Raw genomic sequence first — 27,479 nt, 5'->3', positions numbered from 1 at the left:
ATCCACGTCTCTGTGGTTCTTGGCGTGGTCGCCTTGCAGAAACCCTAGCAGTGTTATTACAGATCTTTAGTGGCCTACAACAGGACATTAGTTAAAACAAATATGTAAATCTGGGTAAGAGAGACTATGTGGAGAGTCTGAATGATATATGCCACATAAAAGTATGTCTAGGAAGACAGAGAAATGACCTTAACTGTCTTCACGTTGCAAAACTCAGCTTGATGTGATACATTACAGAAGACCAGTGGCTGATCAGACAGACACAGAGACAGTAAATAGAACCCATCTGTAGTGGCTTTCTGACTCTCTCTCTTCTGTACAAGCTGAAACCCAATACTCATATCAGATCTGAATTCTAGGCAGCGATAATAGCTGAATATTCATTTTGGTGCAAGCGGAAGACAAACATTCCCGTCCTTAATGACATCTCCTGGGAGGAAGTTCATTACACAAGGTTGTTACGCAACAAAACCCTGTCACTTTGAGAGGTCAGGGGAGGTTCACACTGCTAACATTAGCGCAAAACCCAGTGGCAACTAGGTTAGTGACACTTCCTGCATGAATTAACAACTCTAAAAGAACTGGGATACAAGTAACATCAGTTCTCCAGGTAGACATCATAAGACTTCACGATCCTGGCCTACTTTAATCAGGCAGCAAAACAGCATCATGAAAACACATGAAGAGTTTCTGCAGGTTCAAGCAGAAATGGTACAGTAAATACTGTATATGAGTGTCAATCACTCAAATCAATAAGTGATTATGTCTTATTGTTTGGTTCAATACACAAACAATATCTTTTCCCTAAGAGGTGATTCAAGCAATCAGAAGTTTAGCAATGGATGCTGGAATGTTTTATGATGACAAAAAGTTGCAAATGGCTGTTTCTGTCTTTGTAGTCACAGTTTTTCTTCCATTTGTACTCAAGACTGTGCTGATGCAACAACTTACATCACTTCCTGTATGCTAGAAGAAGCAATTAAACAAGTGTTTGAGGAAACAGCTGAAGCGTAAGGTTTCGTCAACTGGTTTTAGTTAAATCACTATTGTGTGATATCAATTAGTGCTTCTTACTGGAGCTGTGAAAAACACATTTTACTATACAAACACGTTGAAGATAGTTAGTTTACAGAGCATTCAATCTGCATTTTAAGTCATTCTAGGGATTAACAGTGTAATTAATGTCATATATTTCAGGGGGTTGTGATCTGTATTCGTTCATGCGCACGTACGCCAAATCTGTTTTTGTGCGTGTTTCTGGATTTCATGGAGAATGCAATGGATGTCAAAAACAGTCAGCGTATGGAAGGAAGAAATGAGCAAAAAATCCTAATAAGGCTTGTCGAAGCATCTCACACAGTAACAGGCATGTGTACTGTATGTATGATAGAAGGTGTGTGTGTGTGTGTGTGTGTGTGTGTGTGTGTGTGTGTGTGCGCTGTGTCTGTGGGTGTGTGTCTCTGGGAAAACACTGTAGCAGTAGTTGCACACTGTTCTGTGCACTGATTGATGGTTGCTGTCCATGCAGGCCTACATTTTTGAGTGGATTGGCATCATAGCACATAAGCAAACACAAGATGGAAGACTGTGGAACTCTCCACTACAAAGAATAGCAAGACTCTCTGCGCCGCATACACACACACTGCAGGGAAACGCACACTCACACACACACACCACACCCACAGATCCACTTCCCCACCTCCAGCGCTTGAAGATCTACCTGCCAGCTGCTGCCAGTCGCAGGGAAAGATGGGCTTTGTTGGTTTTGTGAAGCCCACCGACAAGACCCCCCTGGAGACTGCAGGTCTCCAGCAGCACAAGCCTCAGCCTTATCCACTCCGCCGCACAGGCAATCTGTTTTCTATATTGCCAGCCTGTATCACTGTACTATGCACTATAGAACAGCAATTGAGCAGGAAATTAAGTTAGGGGATCGGTATTTGGCGGAGGAGAACGAGCTGGTGTGGTCTTCCCTCTCCACATACAAGGATCATTAAATATCACACGAGTTTCTTGATAAATTTCCTCTTCTCGTCTCTCTGCTGTTCCCATCAACTCACTTTCCTCTTCATCCTCTCTTGTCTTTTCTTTCTTCCTCACTTTCCCTCTCATCTGCCCGTTTCACTCTCGCCTTGCTGTATTTGTAGAGTGTATGAAACAAAACATCCTAATGGATGTTTGAACAGCTTGAGATGTGTCGGCCTGGGAACTACCTCCCTGTGACAGGGAGCTCTGGCAGGGAATTGAGACCACTACAAGGGGAAAATAGGGGACATATTTCTTTCTTTTCCTCTTTGTTTATTTCTTTTCCTCTCTCTGGGTCCTTCTCTCAAGTCCCCCCTCCCTCCTCTGTCTATTTTCTCTCATTATTTCTCTGTACATACAAACAGAGGACAGAGTCTTAGCTTTTTTTGGATTAGCAGATGTGGAGAATCCATTTTTGCCCTGTTGTCCTTCCTCCTCTTCTTTTTTCTCTCTGTCTTCTTCTGCCTTTCACCTACACTTCTTACCCTTTACTGATTTCAGCGAGAAACTGTGCGAATGTAAGAAGTTAGTGAGTCAAGGAAAAGGAGAGAGAGCGAGCTGGGTCAGGACGTCACTATTCAAAACTGTAACACTTGACTTTCATTGGGGCTGTGGCAGCTCTGGTGAGACAAATGAACATGAGCATGCACACAGACACACACACAGACACACACACACACACACACACACACACACACACCAGTTTTTTTTTTTTTTTACTCCTGTGTGAATTCTCTTTTTTATTTTCTAGCACAAAAGTGGACTTTTTGTTTCTTTTATTAACTTCTTAATCATAAACCTCATTATGAAACTAATAATTAACTTATATTTCAAATTACTTTTAGGTTAATTTTGGGTGTTCAAATGGCCCAGATCTCAACTTATTAATGAAATGTATATTCATAGAGGACATTGATTCCATTGCTTCCTCTTCACACTTTGCATGTTTGAGTGGACTTCAGTGGTCACCAGGACATTTTGTGTTGGACACATTTAGAAGATTTCCTTAAGTTTTAATGTCAACGTTTAAAAGCCCTGACCAAACCACCTAAAAATACTTATATTTGATTTTTTCTACATCTAATGAGGCTTGCAACTAAACATTTTTTCCCCTCATGTGAAGATGTGACTCATATGGAAACGGTTATCCCGATCAGTGACAGACATTTTGCGTTTCTGGCTAAGAACAATGTTTTTACACAGACCTGAAAGCAGACGCTGGCCCTTTGAATACACCCAGAGAAACAGCAGCAGGCACAGAAACACACTTAGCAGGACAAAGAGCTCTTACCGCTGCAATCTAAGGTCAATCAGTAGTGCTGACAGCTAAATTAACAAGTGCTACAAGCACCATTACCTTTGGCTCCTGACTGTGTAACAATGGATAGATATACCAATATGCTGTCAGACAGATAATCAAATAAATCAATATCTATAAATAAGCGAGTGAAAAGGAAAAATATATATTGCTCTGGAGGTAGATTTATGACCACCATTGACCACATGGAACACACGCGGCACTCCAGGCCCGTGCGGTGGTCAGGTTAGTGTGAGGCAGTCGCAGAGATGAGGCGCCAAACAGGTCTAAATCCCTCCTGAAGCGGTCTTGATGGACAGACAGGCCACCATTAACAATGCGGTGGCTTGTGAGAGCAGCAGCTGATGGAAAGATACCCTGGCATTTGCTGTGTTAAGAAGTGGCCCTTAAAGATTTCACACTTCCAATTTCTTTGAATTATCTGCCATCTCCAGCCTGTCACTCAGCCTGACAATCTCAGATTCATGCTCACTGAGGCACCAGGCTGGTTATTGACAAAGCAATTCGCCGTGATACAGCAAAGCATGATAAAACATTAGTCAAACAACACAGCGTGCAACTCGAGACCCACCTCACACACACTTGGATGCTCACACTCTTTGTTTGCCTTTTTTTCCATCTAAATATATTTTTATTCACGTCCAACAAAATACACTGAACACAGTTTATTGAGTATGGTTTTAGTGCGGTGCAGCTCAGGATCGTCGCACACGACACTGGGCTCAGGTGTGCCTGTGTCAAAAACTTTTTGATCTCTGTCATGGATCACCATTTGCTAGAGTGTAGCACACGGAGCAGAATAGATTTGTTAAGGTCCACCTAAGGCAGCGATGACAGCCAATGCTGTTGTGACACTGAACAGACTGCTTATCAGATCTTTAATGGTTTGATTCGCATGCTGCTCCAGACAGGCCATGATAGAAATATCACAACATCTCCATTACCCTCAGCATTCAGCACATAGTGCACAGCCTGTGCTTTCTATGAATTATTAAAAGCAGACAGATTACGCTGCAAGGCTGGAAGTCTGGAGGCATGCTACAGATGCTGCTGAGCAAAACGGTAACATCAGAAGTGTGTTTTTGTTCTTTTTTGGGGGGGGAAGGGGCTTTTTTTTTTTAAGAGATCTGCAACAGATTAGACGGGGTGGCCGGTTGGATCGGTGTATGGGTACGTGGATGAGAAAAAGGAAACAGCGGGTGGGGATTGGAAGTGTGTGTGTGTTGCAAAGGATGATGGGGGTGAAGGGCATAGTGTCAGGGCTTGTCTGACATGTGGCCTGGTGGGTTGGCTGGATGGTTGGTTTGCGGTCTAGATGGCTGGTTGGGTGCAGCCCAGCTCAAGCCTGGCAACTCTCTCTCTTTCTCTCTCTCTCTCTCTCTCTCCCTCCCTGGAGTGACGGGCTGAGACATTAAGACAGGCGTTTTAATTAACTGTGCCACTCTTCCACCTGCTGCCCTCAATATGCTCCGGCCCAGGCAAGCTGTCTCTCATACCACTGACTCTCTTGCTCTCTTTTAGCTCCATCTTTCCAATCTCTCTATCATTTCTCTGCTCTTTTCCATCTCTCTCTCCTTTTCTTTCCAATTTTCAAATCTCACCCTCCATCACTGTGACTTGCTCTCCCTAACCTCTCTTTTCTATCCCCTGTGCATCCCTCCGCAGTTTGACCCTAATAAATGAAGACTCATACCAATAGATAAGGCGACTCCATGAGGCTCATATGACAGAATTAGCCAATTTCTTTTTTGAACTTGGAGAGAATTAATTTCTACATGTGTCCTGTTCTACTGACCCTCTAACTACCCCCCGCCCATCCCACACACACACACACACACATACAGTGCACACACACTCTCACGCTCTTCAAATCTATCTGGTAATTCAGTTCTGCCCGACACTCATCAGGCTATTCATTAAGGCCTGATTGAAGATGGATATTTCTGTTCCCTCATGACAGAATGGAGCTAGGGATCAAGCTGGGGACATTACAGGATTCAGAAGAGCAAATGTAACACACAGCAGCTCGGTGTGCGTGTGTGTGCGTGTGTGTACGCTTGGACATGTCTGTGTGAATGCATTCTCATAAATGTTTGTATTAATATGTGTAAATGTATGCCTGGCTGTTTAAGAATCTCATTTAGTGCTTTGACTCCTATAGTTTAATCATTTAGATCATAAATTGAGAATTAATTCAAACAGAACGGAGCAACAAATGATCCACTTTTAGCACTCTACTTAAATTGTATTACACTTTTAATGGGGTTAATAATAGACAGCATTAGCAACACAGGAAAACGACTCTACAAAGTGTTGTATTAAAAGGATTAATGTCCTCCCTTCAGAATTAAAGCCAGGTCTTGGAGATACAGCTAACACTAACAAATGGCCCAGCTCTGGCTCCATGATGGGGCCTCAGTTGAAACCATAGTACAGTAAGAAGACAGCAACTGGGGCCAATATATCAGCCAGGCAGACGGGGAGCATTCATCTGCTCTGTGAGGAGAAGTGACTTTGAAGTTCTCTGCAGTGGGGTGAAATAGCCGCCGTGGCCTCAACCTCTGTGTTTATGTAGCCGTACTAGCCCTGGGAGAGCTCTTAATGAATGATGTGGATAGATGGACAGCACAGCTAAAAGCACACACTCACACGTCTGTGTGAGGGCCAAGACACACACCAAGGATTTACACATACTTTATGCTGAGGTCGTGGACATGTCGGCGTGTACGCTACATCTGCATGTACGATGAACTGAACAACGCATGTAACAGCAGGCAAAAGGTACTGCTGGACAAACATAAGCAGCAACTAACCTGTTAGGAGCAGGCTATGCCAGCATCCTCCAGCAATGTCCCTCACTGGTGAGCTTGGTCGCGTCACTTCCTCAGGGAGCAGGATGTTCCGCTTTGGGTTCCCACATGCCCGTCCACAGCCCCACTGAAACAACCTGCCGTCACCTGCATGTCGTCAATGAGTAGAAGTTTCCAATATCAGCAAAAAAAAAAAAAAAAAGTGACCATGTGATGAACAAATTAGCATACTGTTTACACACAGTGTTTAGATGCCATTTCCAAAACATCATTTCCAAGACAAACAGTGTACACAAAGGCATCATCAGGTAATATGACATTATTTCATATGGTACAAAACCACATAAAATGTTAGAAGATGTTTTGGACCCTGCGCACTTCCTCCATTAATTGCTAAGTATGACACAGACCTCTAACCCCCTGCAGCTCATCTTGCATCTCACTCCAGCACGCCCCTAGGAGCATGTTGTCCTTGTTGTGCTGCTGCTGCATGGGGCCTCTGGTGATAAATTATGGATGCAACGCAAAAGCTGTAAAATTTGTTGTATCTTCCATTATCTTCATGTTAAAGGCCACAAAAGCTCTTCAGTGAAGTCAGCCATTAAGAAATGACAGGTATTGCTATCAGGCTTCTTTATAGCCTATTACCTGCAATGACAGCAGCTGCTGCTGCACCACTGTACGGCCTATCACATTATTTGCAGCTAAAGTCAGCTACTGTGTCATTTCGCCTCATTTTCTTGACAGTGCTATCATAAATCCATTGGGCTGCAGGGGAAACTGTCGACTACCTCGATTATCTTCATAGCCTGAATGAATTCTGAAATGTATGTAACAGGCAATGACTGTTATGGATCAGAAGCCAGGGCCATATTCGTGCTAACTCTCTCTCTCTCTCTCTCTCCCTCCTTGTCTCTCTCTCTCAGGTGATGTGCCGATCGAAGGCTTGAGGGCTCTGATATTCGCATAAAATTGAGTAAAATAGGTGATTTTTGAGGAACACAGTGACAGCTCATGACTAGTGACGTCAGCTCCATGTCTTAAAGATATTGTCCAGCTGATGCTGCTGCGTTTTATGAAATCGAGAATCTAGCATAATAGGTGAACGGTTAATGACAGGATCTACTTCTTATATGCTGGAGCATCCTGTATTAAAGAAGGAGAGGACATTGGGTACAGGGTGCACACACTGTAACACTGGGACAACTACAAATGGCTCCATTTTGACAAAGGCAAATATTTCAATCATCTATTTCATGTTAAACATGTTGACTGTGTATCATAGCAGGCCTGCACAGAGCATTACTCTACCTGTCAGCGCAAGATTATGGTTTGCCCCACAGGTGACCTTTGATACATGGTCCACACGTTCCACAAAGTGAGGGACGACCGCATTTTCATTAGAACCAGTGCCAACTTGTCCGTAATCATTCTGCCTGTAGGGAGAAGAGTATAAACACATAATTAAAAACATAATTAATTACCTGCAGGCATCATCTTCATAGTGCTTTATCACCTTTTAAACTACATACAACACCAGATTCACAGCATGAAAATAGTGCTCATCTTTCCATTTCTATAGGGTAAAATAAATAATCAAATCAGCTAAACTATTCTAGTGAGCAGCTTCCACTGGGGACCGTGGAGCATATGCGTTTCCTCCCATTTCTATGAATCCTCTTTGTGACAATAACGAGACACAGCCCTATCAGAAGTGAAACACCTCACTAACTAATTAGACTCTCAGGCTGCAGTCTGACAAAATAAAAAGAGAGAAGTGCTTGAAGGAAGACTTGCTCTCCCGCAATTTGCATCTGCCACTTTTTACTGCATCTGTTCCAAGTGCCATTCAATGTTCTCTTCCTCCTTTTGTTGGGAAGTGTTGAGCCCCAACTATTTAAGCTCACCTCCTACCTACCCAGAGCTTTGTTCCTGCTCCTCTGCAGACCAGTAATGAGCCAACCGCCACAAAACCGCTAGGAAATTAATGACTCATTACGGACGGGGCCTAGACCACTCCACAGCCGCTCCTCCTCCCCCGCTCCACCCCACATGCCCGCATGTAATCCTCTCGCTCTCCCTCTTTCTCTCATCCCTTCAGCCCATACAGAAAGACCCCAACACCTCCCTATCAATTAGAGCCTATTACAGGGCTCCCATGCTAGCAGGGCAAAGAAAGAAGGCCTTCACAGCTCAAGAGTGTGTGCAGGAGAGATTGGGAGAGTTGAATGAGGAGCCTTAAGGTGCTCCTTTCACACCCTTGCCCTTATCCATTATGCCAGTCTGTAGAGCCCCCTAGGAGAAACGTGCAGCCCCAAAAAGACTTGGGGATGAAAATAAGTCAAGGGAGGGATTCTTGGTCACACCTTTTCCCTTTTCCTTCTACTCCCGCATCAAATTATATCATAACTAGTCCTCAAGCAACATGGTCACTGTGGTCTTCCTTTAAATGAAGTGTTAGAAAAAGATGACGAGATCTGAATGGTGTGCTTTATCATACCATCTGTGTCTGAGTTCATGGATGTACGGACTGAGACAGACATTAAGATAAAGCAAATGGTGGACAAGTACCTTTACATGAAAATTCATGTGGTTATTGATTTCTTCTAGTTTCACTCCCTTTTACCCTCCATTGCATTCCCCCAGGCAATACCTTCACATTCATGGGACTGTTGGTCTTTGTTCAGAGCAAAAAAATACTGTTTTACATTGCCAGCATTTTAGAAAATCTTTTCTTTTTTTCCCTGGTAGGATATGCATCAGCTTTTCATTCAAGCATGCTACGCTCATTGGCTTTTGAAGCTATGGTGCATTTCAAGGCAATCCCTCTGAGAGTGAATGGGTGAGATCACATGGGTTTGAGGTGGTTTAGAATGGCAAATCCTGCTGAAAGTGTCATTTCCAGTCGGAGACATCAATTTGGTGTGTGAAACAGGGCCCCAGGAGAGCCCGATAGCCTGGGAGATTCCTGACAAGAGCAAAGGGCCTGGGGATCAGCTCATACTCACCTGGATAAGGCAGGAATTTCACAAAGCGCTTCAAATACATGGAGCAAAGTGAGAAAGGAGGACAAGGGGAAGACACATGATAGACAACTTGGATAGAGGTGCAGAGAGAATCTAAAAGGAGAGGACCTCTTTAATACAACTTCAACGGCGTGTGATTAGCCTCTGTATAGCATACAGTAAATACCATTAGACTCATTTATTGTACGAGGTTAAAAAATAAATCATTATTTCTGCTATGAAGAAAAAAATTACATGCATTAGTAAAGCAAATCCGACTAGACAACTGCTTGTCCTGTTTGACTTTGATACTATTGTATACAGTAGTTGTTGCCATTAGTAAAAAATACACAAAACAGGAGGTGATCGGTGACCCCATCTGTGGAGGATTGTCAAAGCTCATAAGGATGCTTAATAGGGAGATATTAAAACACTGACATGCACAAATTAAAAATCTAAATTATTGGCAGCATTATTTCTGGCCAAACATTTTGATAACTGTAAAACAGGGTACATAGGCACTGGTATTAACTCTAATATAAAGCCTCAATTAGCTAAAGTGAGAGTAAAATGGCTGATAATTATTGTGCCAGCCCATTAGACTTGTTTTGACACTAAAACCACTTACTGTAAATCACTACACAGGCACATACACAAGCACAGATGCAAATACACACGTGCAGATGTTGAGAGTTTATTCCCGTCATAATGAGGCAGATACTGTACAGGTTGGGTTTTACTTGTTTAGATAAAAAACTAAACACTTCAAACGAGATTTAATAGGGTCTTACCATTACATGAGTAATTTAGAAATCTGTCTGCGGATGGTGAATCTAATGAACTGATAACTTGCACAAACACAAATACGGGACTAGTTAAAAACGCATGGTTACATATGTTTTGAGCATCATTAAGGTCTCAGTATAAAAACTGATACATAAGTTAATTACAAAGTCATTCAATTTTAGAAGACATAACCTGAGCAAAGCAAACAAAACAGCTCTGTTGACTATTGATTTTGTGAAAATATTATCTATGAAACAGTGAGGAGCACAAAAGCAAGCCAATCACCTGCTGTACACGCTGTACATCTTGGCTAATAATGACACAGACTCCTAAGGAATAAAATCCTTGGAGCCGGCCATGAAAAGTTTAAGATTCAATGCGGTAAAATACAATGTGCCGTAAAATATTAATGTGTGTGGTAAAATTATGCTGGTGGTAATATTTTAGATTGCTGCTGTCTGTAAAAGAGGCATATCTGTATTTATTTACAAGCAGGGATAGTGGATGGGGGGCTTTGTTTGAAGCCCCGTTTATGAATATCGACTCAGGCTCCTAGGTAAGTGGCTATAAATCTGTGAGAGGATCTTTGTAAAGTTCCCTTGGAGGACATAACTTCATGTCTAACCGACTCCTTCCTTCACTTGACTTTTAAACATTTAGATGTAGCCCTGCCAGCTGCATTTAGAGCAGCTTCTAAATTATGAAGGGCTCCATTTTGAGAATCCAAGTGTTGGCCAATCAAAGTTGATAAATTGTGGCAATAGATTTCTTGAAGATAGATACAAAGGTGCGTTTGGCCCTTGATCTGGACTGTTTATGAGTTTGGGGAATACTGGAAAGGATTTCTGCACATCCTGCTATGTTCCAGATGTTGACTTGGATGTACTCGGCAGAAGATGCCTTTAAACCCTGAACATACACACCGTACACCCACATCCCTTTAAATATGCTTCCACTTGATACTCTGCACCAGTGCGAGTATGCACATGGCATTTTGCTTTTCAGCTCGATCTTTCCATGCTAGTCTCTTTGGGAAAGATGATGAAAAGTGTGAACTACTTGAAGCCAAGGGCTTGACCTGTGCTAATGAGAGGAGCATTACTTGTTGCATGATCAAAACGATCATGTATCACACAGCTCATACCACCTTAGGCTATCAAGACCAGCTGGAAGAGTTCTATAGGTCCACACTGGATTAACCCATCGCAGATGACTCATTCCCACCTTTTTATTTTTCTTCTGCACCATATCTTTGACGTGTTTATCTATTTATTTTGGTTCAAGGTTCTAAAGTTCAGATCACAGGAGTGATTGCATTAGTAATGGTGTTGCAGTTGGCCGGCCGTGAGATGATGGACACAGAGGTCTGTATCCTCCGGCTACGATGATCACATAGGAGCCAGGATTAAGAGAACTGATTTCTTTCCTGGTAGAGTTCAAAGGGCTTAATCAAAGTGTTTCACTGCTGAACTTTTACCCCCCGCCCCTGACTTCAAATGAATAATTAACCAAAAAGTGGTGATAGGGTTGAACCCTGTGCAAAGACAGTTTGTTTTTTTCTGCCTGGTGATGAACGCAGCAACAGTTGATGTCACTGTGCGCTAATAAATGGCTGGAAAGCTGCATTGATCCGACCATCTAATTCCAAGAAAACAGCTTCCTCCTGAGTTAAATTGGAGAGAATTGAACCCCCCTCCCGCCACCCCATTACATCTCTCTCTCTACTCTTTCTCCATATCTTCCCATTTCCATTTCTTTCTCCCCAGTGTGCCTCCCGCGTTCGCAGGGCTAATCCTCGCAGCCTCTTGGTTTATGTAGACCCGAGCTATCTCTCTCTCGCCATTCTGTCCCTGACGCTAGCTGACACTAGGTATCAGTTCACACCCCGAACACACAGAGAGAGGTGCTAAACAAGGACTTCAGGACATGTCACAGCACACTTAAAGGGCTTCACTGTGATACAGGAGGAGTTCAGATGTGGCAGAGTGAACAGAGCATGTTCGTTTAGCAACGCGTGACATTTGTTTCTCTTCAAATACAGTACAGAAAGTGCAAAGAAATAATTATATGATCCATCAATCATATCAAAAAGATACAAACATCTATGCCCTTTACTTTCTAGCATTATGTTTGACTTTGTATTTCAAATGTAATGCAAGTGTCTCTCTTGCTACTGAAGTAGTAAATACTTCCTCTTCTGAGATTTACACCTCATCTACCTTTTTTTTCTGAGAGGCCATGTGTGTTTGCAGTTGCAGTGGTTATAGTGTGCTTCTGAGATCTAATGCAATTAGGCTATGTTCAGTGCTTAATCAGTCTGATTACCTGTTGAACGTTGAAAATAGGCAGCCTCCTTGCTCTTGGAGACACGAAGGTTGAGCTGCACTAATTAGAAGTGATGAGGAAATGAGAAAGAAGCTAAATAAGAGACATGAAAAAAAGTCTGTTCTCATACCCAAACAGAGCCACCCTGTGATCTATTTCTTCCTAATGTTGTGGATTTTAAGATTATTCATCATGACAAGCCATTAGAAGCATTCTGTTTCTGTCTTTGAGATTCAAACCCTCATGAACACCCATTTCATTGATTTTCATACATACACCCTGCAGGGTTGAACCACCTGAACGTACTGTAGTGGCTCTCTAGACATTGGTCTAGATGCTCAGGTAGCAATCCAAATGTGTGACGACACCTGCCAGTAACGAAACTTGTTTTCAGGGCAAATCTCATCTGAAGTGCTGTGAAGACTGCCCCATCTATAACTGCTTAAAATGTGGTCCGTATCCCTGAAGTTACTGCATTCACATTGTGTATGTGTTTTCCTCCTCTCACTTCCTGTTTTGTGACTGAAAATCGTGCAGAGCCCACACCACTCTAAGCCAGTATTTACAGTTACGATCTGGCTGTTGTTTTCCAAGGAGCAGAGCTGTGCTTTGCCTTTTTTTTTTTTTTTTAATTCATTTAGCTGTAAGGCAGAGTGTGATAAGACAGAACGAAGACTTCCCTCATAACGAGGCACATGCCAAGTCTGACATAATCCAATCTGGTCCATTTTCATCAGCTTTTGTCTTGTGTTTTTTGCTTCTCTTTTGGACTTTCCTTTGGTTCCAACGATGGCTCAAAAACCTGAAATGACACAATTCGGTCGCACTTGTATGGCGTTGAGGCTGCAATCCAAACGGCTTTTCTGCAGAGAAATCCTTGAAGACCCACACACATTTAAATCTGGCCCTGGGGGCAACAGGCTCTAAACCACTGAGATAAAAAACCATCCAGGCCAAAAGCAGAAATATATATTTTAAGGGAGGGCTTACCATGGCAACAAAAAGGCATGTCAAACTTGTGGAAAGGAGGCATTCTGACTGAGGAGTAAACACAGACCAGTGTGCCCGTAGGAAAGCCTAGGAAAAGCTCTTCGCATATTAAAGTGCCCAGCCTCACACATGTATACAGCAGAAAGAGAAACAATGGCGGTAATAACAGGCGAGGCGTCAGGGTGCGGAAAAGACTGTTAAACGGTCATTTGTGAGAAGAAACGTAACAGGGCCTAATAGAAGCTGTGCCATAGGCAGGGTCTTGCAGAAAGAGACAAACAAGGTCTTCTTAAGTGTGTTATTGGTCCTCAACAAGAAACATTTCCTCCACTCCACTGAGTCAAAACATTAACCATTTACAAAGGAAGCTTATTTGCAATGTCAACACCTGGTTCAACGGAGTCTCCAGATGTTTCTGTGTAATGTCGGGTAACAAGTACTGAATCTCAGCAAAATATTTGGCTTAAAACTAGCAAAATGTCACAGGATGGGAGAAGAGGTAATAGGAACTTTGAGGAATAAATGGAGGCAAAAGTGAGCACAAGCAGGAATGATGGCACAAAAGCAGGAAAGCACTGGATATTCTGTGAAACTGCCCACACGTGTCTCCGTAAAGAGAAGCTCTGGTAAATCTCAAACTCTTTTCCACAAATTAAAGACGGGGAGGAAAAATGCGGCACCCAGCCGCTCTGTGCCATGCAGTGCCACCTTCATGGCGAGCCGTCAATACGCCGTGTGGATGTTTTCAATCCTCAATAACGTCTGACGACAGCAAAACAAATTCAACAGAGAAGAGAAGGAAGGAAAAGAGAAAGAGTGGGATTCTCACAAATAAAAAAAACCTTTCTATATTCTCTTTTTCTATTCATACTCGTGCCATGGACGCTTACATTTCCAGTGTAAACACAATCAGTGCTGTGAAAGAATGATGAAAAGCCGTTACTTTTATTATAGGAGAAAATAACAAGCTCTCATGAAGGGATTGATTGTTTTCAAATCGTAGATCTTTGTAAGAGGAGTGTAAAGTAGAGCTAAGTCTCCATTATAGGACGCTGCTGCTACATTGCTTTTGATTTTCTGTCAACATCCCTCTTACCAACCAGGCACTGTATTTACTAAATGCATCGGGGCCAAGAAATGGATTGAATATATTGTTCGTCTTCTGCAATCCAAACTGTGTCAACCAGCTGGAGGTATTGCAGGTCTTTTATTCTGTGTGTCTCACTCTGCCAATGTTTATAGATACTGTAGGACTCTTCTGAATAGTTGACTGCACAATATGGGTGTAGTTACTGTAACAAAACCAAACATAAATTAACCGTGAACCATGCAAGCAGGCAACTCACTCCCGCAAAGCTGTTTTTCTCTGATGTGAGGATTATACACACACACAAAAAGAGTCCTGAACCAAGTGAAAACTCTTCCCCGAACATGTCCCTACACGAATCAGTGCCTGTTTAATAAACATGGTTTTGTTACTTCTATTCGTAAGTCTCGTGTTTTACTGGTTTTACACGCAAACACAGTTTTATGATGGTAATGATTATTGAAATGTTTTCAACAAATTCAATTGGGAAAGAACTTTGAAAACTAGACAGGCATGGTGTATCAGAATAATGCTTAGAATAAAAATGAAGGTAGTATTATATCCTAACGCCTGTTCTTGATATCTTAGTCTATCCTCAAAAATGTAATTGAAGAATATTCAAACACAGTTGCAGGATTGTCATATCAAGTCAAAAGGTGAGGATAAAAAGAGGTACCATAACAGTGTTAATGCAGACCGCTTACCTCTTCAGCTTCCAGCACACCCTTCAAAAGCCTAAATATATGCACACACACATACCGTAGATATATTCATCTGTATGTAAACACACACAACATGCATCCTGCTCTGGTTGCACTACACTGTATATTTCTGGGCGCTAAGTTGCCCTACCCCACTGTCTATTGTAAGTCAGTCATCTGCACCCCTCTCCCCTCTCCCTCAGAGTCACGGCCCCTCTGTCCCCTCTAAGTACCCCAATAAATTCAAATGTAATGCTCCTAAATGAGATCACTTACATGTGCCATTTCTCTTCAACCATATTTATCATCTAACACTTTGGCCTTCATTAACAAATGGCACTCAAGGGGGTGGTGGGGGGTGGTGGGTGATTCCTCTTCCCAGAGAGAGAGAGGGGGGGTGAGAGAGAAAAAGAGAGAGACGCTGTCACCAAATGACACAGACTGAACTGGGTGGGGGTTAACGCTTCACTCTGTGACGTAAGTGTTCGCACAAAGTCACCGAGTGCTTCATGAGGTCAGTATGTACGGGACAGATACTGTAAGCAGCAATAACAAAGCAGAGCTTCACCAAAACATCTATCTGTGCCACCGAACATCCTGACATTCAAATAACTGTGTTTGCACGATTTAAAAACAACGTGTAAACAGTGCTGCTGCCACCCAGGACGCTCAGGATACAAAGATGACTCATCTCTGTTCACCAAAACTGTACAGAATCATAATTTCAACCTGGAGCAACGCAGTCACACTCGCACACACGCAATGCCTTCTTTACAACACTACCACACGCTAAATGTAAAAATCCAGAGGCCACCCACCGTCCAATGAGCATCAGCCAACTAGTTTGGCATTTATATCGATGGATTTAATTGGCTGTCGACTCCAGCGGCGTGGAAGGCAGTGGGGAGCATTTGAATGGGACTACTGCTGTAATATTACATACTGTTCATCACTTAAGGTTAAGCCTACCTATTGTTGAATTTATAGTCCAGCTATTTTTCTTCCTCTGGCACTCCCTCCTCATCTGCATTGGCAAAGAAAACGTTCAGTTTAACTATTAATTATCACGACAATGGAAAGATGCACAAAGCAAGGGTAACCCCTTTTTTATTTCCTTTAATAAACATTTTAAAACAGCTTCATTATAATAATGTATTTTGATTAACGATGTTTACCGCAGTGCTGGTAGTGAAAATTGCTTTCCCATAAATTAAACCAATAAAAGTTAGTTGATGAATTATTGCCCAAATGTAAAATGTTAGAGTCTAATTCATTCACAGCAGCTCCACTCTGTACAGTATCTACAAAATCTACATATTCATATAATAATAAACATAATTAATTAATTTGATTTTGAAACGCCTATACTGAAAATAGTTTTGTTTTCTTTCATTTTCAAATATTCCTTGTTTCAATTATGAATAAATGCAAATACTGACATGCAGTGTTTCTGTAACTCTGCAACATCATACGTAGTTACTGATTTTAGAAAATGTTAAAGCTTTAATGACGTATTTTATGTTCAGAGTGTGTCTAACACCAACAGAGCAAAGTATTACAAAGTATATTCCAGGTGTGCACTTTCAGTTAATTAGTAGTATGTATTTATGTATCTAACTTATGTGAGACACAAATGCATGTAATATACACACATGCATACTGTACACATGTATGCAAACATTCCCAATTATTCATTTATGATTCATTAAACTTTTCTGAATTGTTTTTAGTTTTTTAGTTTTGTTTTCCTATTTACACAGTAACAGCATCAAACTGGATGGTGTAATCTAATGTAATGCCTAAATGTAACCTAGTTAACCGTTATTCACATTTACATGAAAATGTGTTTAAATCAGATGTGAACTGAAAGACTTAGCATTTACTTTAAGAACAACTAAAAGTAATTATTCTGTACTGTCCTCGCTGAAGTCAGAGTGAAGAAAAGTACAGCAGTGAAAACCCTGCCAAAACAACAGAATGCCAAGCTGAGTGGTTAGCGATGTGGATATTTGTTGTTTATAAGAAACTACTTTCTAGAAAGATATAATGCACAATAAGCCGTATTCAGTCTGAGTGTAAAAAAACGTGCTGATCTATTGACATAAAACATGTCAGGTAAAATCAGACGGACACAATGCAATTTCACATGTGGAAATCAATTTGCACTCCTGACTCCGCCGTGCATTATTTTTATCTGAATTACGTTAAAAGAACATAAGACTATTTTTTTTATCATAGCCACTTTTAGCTCTTCTCTGATAACCACTTGTTCATGCTAATTTCAAATAATGCTTTGCCAGTCTCTTGTATTTAACAGAGCAAAAGGCTGTGTACCCTCAAGGTAAATTTACCATCTCTCTCAAAAAATTACAAAAAGCAAGAAAAGAGGAAAGCTTTGTGGGGCAAGTCTAACATTTTAACATCTCTGTGTTTCATCTAAATCACTGACAACAAAATAGCCTCTAGCATGATTCTCTCTCTCTGCCTCAATGTTAACTATGACATCTGGCATGGGCTCTGAACACCATGACAACAGACACCACGATTACAGACACCACGGCAGCATATAACTGTAGTGCAAGAAAAAAGACATTGAGGAAGAGAGGGGGAGACACACAGCTTGTTAATGGGGTAGAATGCAATGTAAAGAGATCAGTAATTACCATTATTTAAACAACTCCCAATAACAAGTGGATTATGTAGAGCCTAGCTATTGTGAAGACAAGTGTCGCTCTAATGTTTCTGATGCAAATCCTTTTTCATTTTCCAAGTTTGAAAACGTGGCATTGTCTTGACAAGAAACATATGCCGGTGATTGCAAATGTACAGTAAAATACATAATTTGTGCTAAGCTAATAACAGAGGACACACACTTGTTTAACCGTGAATATTTATATGCATTATTCATTTAAGCATAAAGGATCCAGAGGAGATGGTACATGAGCCCCTCTGTGTGCCCTGGGGCTATTGTCATGGTGGCATAATGGGGGGGATTGTAGTGCAAATGTTGTCATCTGTATATCCTAATGCTGATATTTAGGATGGAGTTCTATGCGAATCATGATGAGAGGTCTGAAATGATGTGCAGATGAAGACAGAAGGAGCGAGCTGACAGTGACAGGAAGAGAGAGAGAAAGGAGGGAGAGTCTCGTGTTTGGTGAAGTGAGGAACACTTTGGCAGGTAATACTCTGGACACTGCCACTCACTTTCCCAATCAGGCAGAAATTATAATTTTAATAGACATTCAATTAGATTCATTATTTCACATTTCTTCCTTGTGTCGGTCAAGACCCCTCTCCATTCAGATTTATCTCTGAAACACATTTTTGTTCAGGCAAAACGATGGATTGACAATGCAAGGGAATAGTGAAGTCAATTTTGGTTGATGTCACTGACGGCTTAGCATGTAATTACTGTCACACATGCACAATAGCGGTACTTAGAGAAGTGCAGGGACAATCAATTTAGTTAGGACTGCAACTTAAGTATAAGTAGATAACTTTGTTTGAAAGAGTAAGAGTGGAGGTTGTTTAAATGTGAATATATATAAATAAATGTGGGAAGTGTTTTTTCCTCTTCCTCTTGAAGATCTGGTATGGATTGTCCAGCAGCACCCTCTTGTGGAGTCCAAGTAAAATGCAACCTATGTTCAGCACTGCAGCCTCTCTGCTCCCCGCTTCTCTCTCTGCATCCTGCTGCAGCACTCCTCCTCTAGCTGGATCTTCCCTTCAGCCTCTTCCTGTCGGAGACGCCCAGCGACTTCCCCTTTCTCCCACGTTTCGCCTCCGCCTGTATTTCTCGCTCGGGCCTGGCACGATCTCAGTGACCTCTTAGTCAAATATTTAGATGGTCGATTTCAACCCCTTTAAGGAACTGCCTCACAACCTCTCGCCATAAAGAAATCGATGGGATGAGTTCAAATGCCAGTGGAAATGTTCAAACATAAACAGGTTCATTGGGAGGCTATGGGGAGGAGTGCTGGCAGAAGTAGGAGTGTTGGTAGAAGGAAGAGGGGTGGGTGGTGGCAAAAGGGGGGGGGGTCTGATGCAAATGTATGCACAGCCATAGAGCAGCTATGCATATGCATATGGGTAAAGAGGGATTACACAGAGGGATGAGCAGAGATACTGAGAGGGTTTAAAAAGAGGGTGAACGCTCGGGACACAATGAGGCAAGGCGGGGCATTTATGTTTACCAGCAGAGGAGACGAGACGAGAGGAAAGCATTTGGTCCATCATGGCGAAAATGGGCTTCGCCTCTTGTGCTAAACAGAGTGACCTCTAGTCTGGGCCTTGGGGGAAGAGGGGGTATGTAGTTAGAGCAGCATACTCGCACTGTTCCCTTCAGGGAGCAACATTGCACCAAATAGCATGGACAAACCAGGGCATTAATATCCTCACACTAACCCCCTGACAATACCCCATTATGTATGTACGCCTCTGTGCATTACACACCTTGAACTAGAAACAATCGCGCCCTTTTTCTTTCTTTCCCCTTAGCACTTGAACAACAGCCAAGAAATGCAGTGAGCACATTTTATTATATATTTTTATTTCATAGGCAAACAAGGGGTGTGTGGAAGAGTGCGCACGCACACAAACACACACAGACCCGAACACCTTCACTGTGTTCTTTACATAATCAGTTACCTTGTGACACCTACCTTTGCTGCAAATGACTGTTGCCTTTTATTCTGCTCTGTGTTTTCTCTCTATCTCTCCCTTCCAGCCATGTGTATCATCTATAATTACAATTCACACTGATTCCAGCCCGCCATGCTAAAACCCAGCCTACAGTATAAAATAAGAAAGCAGCTTGTAAGGTGCAAAGGGGAAACATGACAACCAAGACACAAGGGAGGGGGCTAAAGGGAAAAAAAAATCTAAACACAAGCTCTGGCTGTGGGGTAACAGCATCAGCACAGTATTATGATGTTTCTAAATGGGGAGCGTGTCTCGTGACACGGGTCCCTGTCCAGATATCGATTGCTCCTGTGGCTGCAACACTAACAGCAGTGGAGAGCCATTGAACTTTAAAGCAAATAGTCCTTCTCCCCCGCTCAGCGTCCTCTCACAGGCGATCAATACAGGTCGGCCCAGCACGGCTAACACCTCTATCTGGAATAATGGCCTTCCTCCTATAGTTACTGACCAGGAAGATATAGAGACAGGCTGGGACAGGTTAGGAGAGGGGGTTTCAAATATGGAGAAAAATATTTACGGAGCATGAGGTTTAAACATGCCTGTTACTTATTTCAATAATGCAATAGTTTAATTATAACAATGTAAACCCTGCAGTACCTGCTAAACTAATATGGAACTAACTAATAATAAGTTTTAAATTTGGGATTAAAACAGTAATTTACCTATAAATGTCAAAGTATTGAATTCAAATACCTATAGTTTTTGTAATATAGAGACTAACAGAAAGCAGTGGAAAAAATACGATATTTTATGAGAGGCTCAGCCAGCAGTAAAACCACTGGTGCCTGGACACTCCCTCCTTATTGTCTTTTAACAGTCTTCCACTCACTTCCGTGCTTAATAGGTAGAGGTGGGTTGGCCGTCTGCTTGATCCACATTAGCCCTGTATTAGCCACTGTGACCCTAATGTTTCCCACTCCATTACTCTGCTGCATGGAGAGAGGTAGAGATGATGGCCTTGAGAAGAGAGGAAGGCCGAGGGGTTCAGCATGGCTGGGCAGAGATCAAGTGTGAACGGGGAGAAACGCCCATCGCCCATTCTGGATCACCCTGGAACCTCCAGGGACCCCCAAAGGGACACACCCTGTATTCACCTCGGCCCTGTCCAGCACACCACAAAACATGATATGAACTACCCTCAACATGCACAACACATGTTATCATAATAGAGCTATCGTTGGCATGTATGTCCCGTTTACAATTTCCTTGTGTCACAAAGAGACAACCGCTGTGAAATCCAAACTGTCAGCAAAAAGCAAAGCACTGTGGATCTTGCAGTTTGCAGTGAGCAAAATGAGGGTCTTATAAGAGAGGAAAATACACATTTGTTTTTGGTGATGACAATACACTGTAGAGGGATATTTTTGAAATGAAGTTCTTTTGGACTAGACACAGACTGTGCAAAGGTTTCTCCATCCTTGTCTTTCTGTTTAAGGGTATTACTGTAAAACAGGCAACTGGATAATAGCAGGGTTCAAAGCAATATGCAAAAAGAATGCAGTTTTTCCAGCTGAAATCATCTGATCCCTTCCATGCCTGAATCAGCTTCAGCTGTAAGCCAGATCGCTGAGGAGGAACACAAAGGGGAAAAGCAAATGAAAGAGAGAGAGAGCAAAACAGAGAATGTGAGAGAGAAGACAGAGACAGGAAAGAGAGAAATTCGAGAGAATGCAGCACAGTGCAAAGTGTTTAAAGATGGCTGATGTCAGAAGTCAAAGGAAGACAGCTCTTGGCACCAGAAGTTAGGAGTGTAGCGAATCATGTGGCCAAGGCAGAGGCCAGTCTGAACATGGAATGTGACAGAAGCCTCAAATATGGCGGCATTGGAGCTCAAAAATCTCTTGGCTCGTGGATTTCTGCAGCAGCAAGCTACTGTGTAGGGAAGTGCTGACTGCTGACTGCAGGAATTTCACTTTTCGCCGAGGATCAGAAGGAGATCCATGGTGACAAAAAGTCCCTCATTAAAGGCTCAGGCAGACTGTGACCAAGATTACAGCAAACTTGTTTGTTAGCAAGTGTATGCACTCATCGAGGCATGCAAAATAAATTCTGAACTTTGCAAAACTTTGTATAGCAATGCACTCTATACAGGATAATACACCATATTCAGAGATTGCAGAATGTCCGCACACAAGCATGCACAAGGCTCACATTCCCTCATAGCACAGAAAGTCTGACTGAGTGATGTGGCACCCACAGAAATGAAGAGCATATTTGAATTTCAAAAGGATAGCTCCCCAGGTTCAGCCTTCCCAGTTCTTAATTGTGTCTTAACTGCTCTATCCTATTTTAATAGGTGGAGGTGGGCCGGTCCTCTGTCTGAACTCCATTAGGCCAGCATTAGCCATAGTGACCATAATGGTCCCCACTTCATTACTCCATTGCTGGGAGAGACGAGATGATGGCCTAGGGAAGCGATGAAGGCCGGGGGGTTCAGCATGGCTAGGCAGAGCTCAAGTGTGAACAGAGGAAACGCCCCTTCGCCCATTCTCAGTCTGGGTACCAGCCTGCATTCAACGCGGCCCTGTCTGACACAGATCCCTTGCACAAAAGGATCAGCAGTTATGAATAACTGTTCCGCGAGGAACCACTCCCCTCTCACGCATCAGGAGACTTTGGAAAACTCATAAGTAATGACACCAACAGATAGCACGAAAGCTGCGGCAATATCACGATCCCATATGATGTGCATGTATTTACATTCACATCGTTCATTTGTAGAGATATTCGTTTTCAAAGAACATGTACCTAAATACTCCAACATGTGCTTGGTACGCTACAGGATTTGTTACTGACCCCTCCCCTCCTGTTTTTCTAGTAATTCCCAAAGTTATTAGGTCCAATTGCATTAATTGCTTCGAGGAGTGGCCATAGGGCATCTGTAACCGGCTGCCTTTGACAGCAGTGAACTGTGCATGTGTGGAGAAGTCAGAAACAAGTGGCAGTGCCCTATAGCTGAACCCAGGAGCCGCTCTTACACAAGTCTCACCTTTCATCCCATGACCCCATTATTTCTCCTTCCATAGAAACATCACCAAACTGAACATGTTTGATTGCCCTGGCCCTCCGTCCTCTCTCCCTCTCATAATGTTATCTTAAGAAATGTGGAAACGATTGAACCTCCATTTGATTTTGGCGGCTGAAATGACTACCACATTGGCGTCCTCTGTATGTGTATGTGTGTATGTGTGTGTGTGTGTGTGTGTGTGTAGTCCCCCCCAGAGATTCAACAGAGAGATTCCAGGGGTTGTGTGATCCAGTTCCTCTCATCATGGCAAATTGACCATGTGCACTTGACGGCCAGCTGAGTAATCTCCCGACACGTCGGATTTAACACACCACTCTGCAATCACAGAAAGAAAAATAACTTTGGGGAGGAAAAGTCATAAATAACCTGGCAGAGAGGGAGCTTCACTCTCTACTTGCCCTCTGAACTTGGTTGAGAAAACAGTCAATAAGAGAGGAGCCACACGATTTTCACTGGAGTTATGTGGATGCAATCATTAGAAGAGCTATTATATACCCCGGAGTGTAATACTAACCTTGAACGCTGAAAATAGTCAATGGATGAAACTAGTTATTTTTGGTAATAAGGGCTACAGGGAACATTTCTAAGGTCCGAGGAGAGAGTGTGTTACTGATAAGTTATCACAAAAAAATCAGTAAAAACAGTACATAAATGATGTAAACTCATGAAAATTCAAACAAATTACTAAAACAAGTAAAAACAGCTGTGCTGTCAAAAGGTTCTATTAGGGAACCAATGACAAGCACGTACTGTAGACAACACAATCATACTTTCCCTGAAAAAAAAACATGCATATTGCCTGGATGGGGACAAGCAAATAGAAACAACGCAAGTGGCATTAACTGTTGCTGCACCAATGTCACTTGCTAAACGAAACTGTTAAAAGACAGAGAGAGTGAGAGTAAGACAGACATAGTGAGAGACCATGAGAGCAACAAGAAAAACAGAATGAAACAGACAGAAGAAATACAGACAGTGCCAAAGATTGTCATTCCTCATTGGCGGTGTGAGCAGGAAGTGGTTGGAAGCCAGGAGGATGTAGGCCGTGTTCTTTAGAAGGGAGGATTACACTTGGCTCTTGTTTGACAGCAGACTTTTCATCACACAGCCACACTGAGCCACCACGGGCCTCCCAAATCTGTCACCAGACTCCATCAGAAGTGGCCCTCCAAATTGAAAAAGTCTGCTGCCATCAGGGGACTATAAGGGGTGATAGGTAGGAGTGGTCGAGGTCGAAAATGTGTGCACGTTTAGCAAGCTACAAACCTGTCTAAGAGTGCATTTGTCTGTGTAGCAGTGTGTACTCAGAGGAGAGGCTGGGAGGAACAGAGAGGAGGGGAGGGAGAGAGCGAGAGGGGGAGGGAGGGCAGTTGAAGGGTTTAGGGGAAAAAAATGTGGTCATCAATTGCTGGCAGCAGATCCAGGGAGAAGATTATTGGACGGTAACCCAGCGGCAGATGTCTGATGAGTGTCTATTAACCTGCTTCCTACATCTCGTAGGCCGTGTCGCTGATGAATTCAGACCAGGAGGCCTTGTCCCGCCCAATAGGAGGGGTCGGTAATCCCTCTCCAGGAAATAGCTGCCAGAGACCTCAGGACCTGATTGGCTGTATTTGTGCTGCTCTGGCACAGCTAACAGGAGAGGGATGCTATTGCGGAGATGTGAGTCAACCCCTGCTGCTTCCCCTCCGATGCTTGACTATCATCGTATCACTCTACTTTTATTCCTCTTTTCGTTTCCTGTCTCCTTCTATCCTGTGCCTGTGTGCCCACATTAGGGATGTCAATAATCGTTTCACCACTGAGAATAATTTTGATCGGCTACAAATCAGTCTATAGGTTCATTTGCATACACAGTGTGATGCATGCCGGTCTGAGGCAGCTCCCGCAAACTGAAAACTACATCACAACTTCCTGTCTCTTCATCAGTGCTGACTGGGAGCAGGGTTTCCATTATCTGTTTTTTTACTGGGAACATTCAAAGATGTTTGACATATTTATGTCTCTCTGTTCAACATGTCCAGTGAAAATAATTCCCCAGTTAGACATGAAAATATTCTGGCTCTAAACACTGTTTTTCCCCCGCTGCCTCTCTGATGTCCTCCCTCTTTCTTGCTCCTCTCCCAATTTGGTGAATGAAGGGTTTACTTTGACCACACCAGAGTTGGTGTTAATTGTTGGAACAGTGGAAAGATGAACCAAGAAAGTTTTGGGTGAGTTTCATTTTGTTTTTGTCGAGTTTGAATGAAGTGTGTTTTACGATGATAAAACTACTGTTTCAGTAAATGGAGTCTGGTGGTTTTGGCGAGAGCGATATGGCGGCTGTTTATGGTTAAGCACAAAGGATCTTAACTCTTTTACCAAAAAGTATCTGTGTAGGGATGTTTTCCATAATGTTGTAAGACACTCAGAATTACAAGCCAGGCCTGTCAATGGCGAAAAAAAAGCATTTTTAGTGGACATACACTGATGATGTGCAAACGCCCGGAGGGATTACACTGTGGCACTCTCGTTCAATACTGGACCAATTTCAAAAATTGTTGTCCCCATTACTCACTTAGACACAAAACATGGGCAAATAGTGTCCATAAACACAGATAATATTTGACCAGACTTTCACCCATTTGTCCAGGACACTGAAATCTTCCAGGACACATGCTCCTCACAGCAAAAGTAACCGATTAGTTACCGGTTAAACGCTTGAGGGCTATCGAAAGCAAAATCAACCACAACTGGTATCCCTAGTTTATATCCACCCACAGACCCCATTATTTGTTTAACAGCCTACCCTCTCTCAATTTCTTCTGTTGTTCAATCTATGTGTGAATGCTTCCCTTGATACCTCCCACTCTTGCTTTACCCTAGTTGACCTGAAAGGCTAGAATAAGACGACAGCCCAAACAGGCCTCGTCTTGGCCACAAAGAGAAACTCAGAGAGGCATTAGCTTACTGACACACAAGCACCAGGCCCTTTGCCCTGGCTCGTCTGAATCCCATATATGACGTCTGGGGTTACTTGACTGAGGTATGGCACAGTCCCTCTCCCCAGACGACACTGGTTCAGGTCCAACAAATTACTACATGGACACGGCAGAGCCTCTCCCACCTGCTCCCCAAACCGACTACATGGATGTGCCCATAGTAGAGCGTGGCTGCGACCAGTAATAATTCTCTCATAAAGGATTTTCCATCACAATTGTTCAAGACATATTTGGATAGCCAGCATCCTTTAGGCCAATACCGTTTATTTTGGCCAGTGTTGTCATTACAGTATTAAAAAAAAAAAAAAAAAAAAAAAAAACAGTTGAAATGTGATGAGATATCAACAGACACATTTCTCTAAGCCTTTTTGGTCCATTTGGTGTGTTTGTAAAAGAAACCCATGTCCCAAAAGGCTAGATGATATACGAGTTTGGTATCATATGCCAACAATTCATTTTTCTGTCATCGCCTCTTGGACATTTGCTTCCCTCCCTTTTTCTCCGTGCAGAACAAAACAAAGACAGTTCTGGAGGGAGGCCATCTGAAATAAAAATCATCTCCACCCAACCATTTAAGCGTGCCAGTTAGTTTCCATTAAACCTGTTTAACTAGCGGCCTACTAAGCATGGCCGAGGACAACATGGCTGGCTTCAGGCAGTGTGGAGGGCAGAGGGAGGGAATAAGGGGAGTGAGAGTTCAGGGTCTGTGTTTCACATCTGTTCCTGTATTAAAGGCATATGGGCCGGGCCGGGCCAACCGCTCATGAGCATGCACGGACCCCCATCCTGAGTCCAATCAGTGTTGATGGGGGTGATGTAATGGACCTGCATTGGCCTCCCTTGTCCTCTCAAGCACAGTGCAACCACACAATCCTGCATAGTAGGCCTGACAACATGCCAGCTTGCTGTCAACACCTGCCCCTCAAACACTGGTGGGATGAAGGGACACATGCAGGGGGAGTGAAGGGATGGAGAGGGGGATGGACTGAAGTAGAAAAAGAGAGCAAAAGAGAGAGAGGCAGGGGGAGGAAAGCATTGGAGTCACAGAGGGCTGAAGAGAAAAGAGGGATAAAAGAGCAGAAAGGGAGAGGAAGGAGTAAGAGAATAAATAACTGTTTGAGAGACCCCTGCACCACTTACTGTTTCACATTCCAGTTTGTCCCAGTTTGTCCCTCTTGATATCAAATAAACCTGATAAATACATTTTAATATACTTGTGTTTTGAATACATCGTATAGTGTACTGTGTTGTTGTTGTGTGCCAAAGCATGCAATGCTACTCACAAAGAAATTACATTTTGATTTAGATCTTTAAAAAAGATGTTTAGTTAATAACAATTGTCATTATCTAATACATCAATTTGTATAACAATACAATATCTAAGAAGTGTCTCCTACCAGATCCCATGCAACTTCTGTTTGTCTTACAGTAGCTCCTAATACAACAGCTTTGCTTTGATACACTGGAACAAATGACGCCAGCGTAATGCCGCCCTGGTGTGTGATTTTAGATAGCGTGCTGGCGTTCCGGAGGCAAAAGAGCAGTGAAGTGTAGCACAAAAGTGTCGGCATCTAGTGTGATGTATCACCCTTTTTACACAGACGTCGACTCTGTTACTACCTCTGCTGCCTGCTTAAAGGCGGAACAGCAATGCCCCCCAGTTCCGTGTATGTATGTTTCACACTAACAGCGAGGTGAACGAACGACACACGGTTCTCG

At 42.7% G+C, this 27,479-nt stretch overlaps 1 long non-coding RNA gene across 1 annotated transcript in view; it reads right to left on the bottom strand.

Annotated features, from left to right (window-relative positions):
* The window catches only part of LOC139332242 (uncharacterized), a 163,046-nt gene extending 155,456 nt beyond the window's left edge, over nt 1-7,590 (bottom strand). The window contains exons 1-2 of the long non-coding RNA XR_011602284.1: nt 7,465-7,590; nt 6,157-6,300 (exon numbers count right to left, since the gene is read on the bottom strand). This is a non-coding gene — a long non-coding RNA (uncharacterized lncRNA). The remainder of the gene's footprint in view (nt 1-6,156; nt 6,301-7,464) is intronic.
* Nucleotides 7,591-27,479: the final 19,889 nt, after the last annotated feature.

The sequence above is a fragment of the Chaetodon trifascialis genome, chromosome 6 (genome assembly GCF_039877785.1).
Source record: "Chaetodon trifascialis isolate fChaTrf1 chromosome 6, fChaTrf1.hap1, whole genome shotgun sequence".
In the NCBI taxonomy this organism is placed as follows: Eukaryota; Metazoa; Chordata; class Actinopteri; order Chaetodontiformes; family Chaetodontidae; genus Chaetodon; species Chaetodon trifascialis.
This window is presented reverse-complemented; position numbering and strand designations above follow the sequence as displayed.